This window comes from Pteropus vampyrus, unplaced genomic scaffold (assembly GCF_000151845.1).
Source record: "Pteropus vampyrus isolate Shadow unplaced genomic scaffold, Pvam_2.0 Scaffold258, whole genome shotgun sequence".
In the NCBI taxonomy this organism is placed as follows: domain Eukaryota; kingdom Metazoa; phylum Chordata; class Mammalia; order Chiroptera; family Pteropodidae; genus Pteropus; species Pteropus vampyrus.
Window position 1 is genome coordinate 103,028 of NW_011889039.1, and position 3,892 is coordinate 106,919.

Here is a 3,892-nt window from a genome sequence, read left to right on the forward strand (position 1 = left end):
GATCCCCAGAAATACAGCCATTACCAGCAGTTAATGACGACTTTGTTGGTTAACAGCTCGACCCGAAGCTGAGGGTTGTTAACACCCCATCAAACCCCTTGTTACGAGCGCGGGGTTTTATGGAAACACACTCGGGTCGCAGCTGGAGAGCTGGGCGGGCATCCGGCGGCCCCCGGTGGCCAATGACCGCGCTTTCCCCATCAGTCAGAGCACCGGGCGCATTCCACGATGTTTACATAATAGCTGTTAACTGCCGCGGACTGGTGCCACCGCGTTCGGGGACTTGACGTGACACTGGACTCGACCCCTTTTCCTGCCCTTGCGTCGAAGGCGCGTGCTGTCGCCGCCCCCGTCCTTTGTTGCTGCCGCCGCCCGCGCCCCGGCCTCTGTGGTTCGTCTGAGGCCGGATTCCACGCCGAAGCTTAGGAGGTGGCTCGGGACAGGGGCGGCGAGCCCGCCCGATTCTCAGACGTGTCCCCGGCTGCAGCGTGGGTCCCTCCTGTCCCACATGTGGCACTTCTGCAGACTCAGGCCCTTCCTCCGAGGGCAGCTGGGGTCGAAGTGGTTGTGATCAGAGCCCGTTTGTGGCGAATCGGCCGGGAAGGAAATTTTTACCTGTTACTGGACCTTATTCCCGAGAGCCCACGGTGGCCACTCCGCTCTGGCCTCTCGTCCACAGAAGTGAGCGGCGTGTGCTTGAGAACATCAGCCTGTCTTTCCTGAAGTCCCAGGCTCACGGGAACAAGCTGCAAGGTGACGGGCGTTTCAGATGTGGGGTCAGGCACTGGAATTCTCAACGATCTGCTCAGAACCGCAGAACTTCTCACTTCTCTGCCACTCCCGGGGGATCCGGCTCGGAGATGCTCAGGCTGGTGGCTTCGGCTTGCAGCGCCCTGCGGCCCTGGCCTGCTAAGTTATCACGCAGGGCCCCGCCCCTTCGTCGCGTGCGTCAGAGGCACCCTGACTGCGTCACCATGCCGACCCGGCCCCTGCTGGGTCCGCATTTGTCTTTAGGGCCCGAGGAGCAGGCGGTGCTCGGGGCGGCAGAGCAGATGCGCCGGGCCCTTTGTCCTGCTCGCTCGGGAAGCTGTTATGGGAAGCAGCCAACCTGCCTCTGCCACGCAGAACATGGTCGCGCCATTGTGCGCTTTTAATTGTTACTGTGTACACGGAACCCGAGAGCTCGCTATGGATATTGAGAACAAGTGCTCGGAGCCCTTTGCCAGACCATACAGATGTCCCCCCGACTCAGCCCCTCCACTCAGCCCTATCCCCTTTTGCTCAAAGACGGGTCCTTCTGACAGAGCAATTAAAAAGCATGATTTATTTACAAAACAGTCTGTGCAGAAGCCGGGACCACCTCTCCCGTGTCGCTGTCTTCACAATGAAGCAATTACTTCTGCCCCTGTGCTATGAGGCGGCAGACCGCTAATTAGAAAGCTGACCACCACGGACAGGAAGAGGGAGCAGGCCACATGGCGGTCCTCCGTGCGCGTCCGAGGCACCGTCCCGCAGCTACCGCTCCCCGCCTGTGATGCACGAGCGTTTCGTGCGGGCCACCGCGCTGTCCGCATGTGCTGGCGTCTGAATTTACGACCTCATTAAGAACACGGGTTATCTGTTAAATGCAGACGGATAGAGGTCTTCACTTTGGTTCATGGTTTATTTATTTAAAAAAGAGCGAGTTTAAAGTAAGTGTTTTTTAAGTAAATCGGGATCAAGACCTGGCTAGGTCTCAGGTGCAGGGTCAAGATCGACCCCGGCCCATCCTCCCCGCCACGCAGCGCGTCCCTTCCCCCGCCATCGGTGCTGCGTGCCTCGTCCTCGCCCCAGAGACCCCATTGGCCCTGCGGCCTCCTCCTACACGCCGGCCGCCTGCACTGCCTCCCGCCTACGCCGCCAGCCGTGTGCGTTGCCTCCCGCTTTGCCCGGCTCCGCACGTCTCTCTGCGCCCGGGGTCAGGCGGCACGCAGCGCTGAGACTGTTCGCTCCCTGGATTGCCTCAAGGCCACTGACTTTCCGTCCTCAGGAAAGGACTCGGCAGAGGGCCAGTGCCACGTCTCTGCTGTCCCCGCGGCTGCAGCGCGGACCCGCGGCCGCAGACACCCGCGTCCCGGACCCGAGCGCGTGGCCAGCTCGCCTGTCCCCAGCCGCCTGCGCATCAGCTGGGATCGCTACGCCTCTGAACCCCGCCGCCCGAAATCCCTCTCCCGCGATGACCTCGCGTTTCCCCACCTGCGGTGCACGGAGCGTGACCAGACACACCTGTCCCGCCACTTCCCGCGGGGCTCTGTTGACTGTCAGGCAGGGGAAAGTCCTTGATGCGCTCTTGGACTGTAGCCGGCTGAGGATTTTACTTGTTTCACACGTTGTTTTTCTCCGAATCTGGGGTCCCCTGATGGTCGTTGTCTGCTGTCCGCAGCGAGCTCACAGTCCGGAGAGGGAGCCAGTAGTCGCTGGTTTCTTGGAGGAGTGCGTGACCCAGTGGACGCCGAGCCCTTGGCGCCCTTGGGGCACTTGGCGCCCTCCCCCCAGCATCCAGCTGCGCCTTCCGCCGACTCCGCCTCCTCTGCGCAGCTCGGCCTCCTCTCGGGCGCCACCTCTGGGAGGAAACAACCCATCTCCAGGCATTTTTCAGCACCCAAGCTGCTGCAAGTGCCCCCGCTGGGTACCCGATGTTGGCTTCTGCCCTCGTCCTTCCCTGAGCCACTAGCTCAGAGCGTCCCCAGGGAGAAAACCCAGGGAGAAAATCCAACCTCCGCTGCTGACCCGGAGGCAGCTCTGCCGGTGGCGCCGCGCTTCTTCCTCCCCCTGCCCGGCCTCCTGTTCTTCACTCTCTCCTCCTCTCCACGCCGTCCCTCGGGATCTCGGCTTCTCCCACCTCCTGCCACCCCCTCAAGCCGTGAGCGTGGATCCCCAAATTTCTAGGGGAAAGAATTGGTGATTCAGAGCACGAACGTCTCCAGCCAGAACGTAATAGTCCGTGATTAGCTTTGCTGTGAAACCTACACAGGTTGTTGCCAGGCCAGTCACGTGATGAAACCATCCTCATCCACCCGGGTTTTCAGTTCGCGGTGACCAGGCTCCCATCTATCCAGACTTTCATTCGAGGAAAAAGCTGTGACTGCACCTCCGGCATGGTCGTATGTCACTGAGGTCCCTCCTCTCCTTGGTTTTGGGTTCACCTGTCCAGTCTCGGTGGGTTCGCCTCTGAGCGTAATCACATGGCTATGTCCAAAGCGGAGGAGGTCGTCAGGGGGCAGAACGTGTCGATTACCACATATGAGTTAAAAACAGCAAACCAAAGCATCTGGTGCCCGTGGGTCCCTGTGCCAGGAGCAGGCTGCCCACTCAGCTCACCTGCCCAGGAAGTGTGTTGGCGACGTCCGTTTGCACAACCCACACACCTGAAATGTGCCAGCACAGTGCTGTGGGCACGGCCACGACGCGACGCCTGCTTGAGGCTGATACAAAATGCCACTCTGGAGAGAGTCCGGAGGAACAGGAAGAGATCGTGCAGTATGTGAAACAGGTTGACGTGACAGCTGCTTTTGGCCACCGCTGCTTCACTGGGCCAGAGCTTGGCCAGGCACCCCTCATTCAGAGTTTCTCACGAAACATTGTCTTTGTGGTAGAATCAGGATCAAATCATGACGAGCTGAGATGTGCCGGGTCCCATTGGGACATACTGAACCATGTAGAGCCAGAAGGCACAAAGAGTGACGTTGCTGGAGACAACCTAGGTGACCCATTTTTCGTGGTTTTCCTTTGTTTCTGCTCTCGCCCAGACCAGTTCCGATAGGCAAGGGTCCCTGGAAGGAGGAGCTCTGGGTCTGTCCCGGGGTTTCCAGCCATTGTGCTGGACAAGGGGTTCTTTTTGCAACGCTCTGCG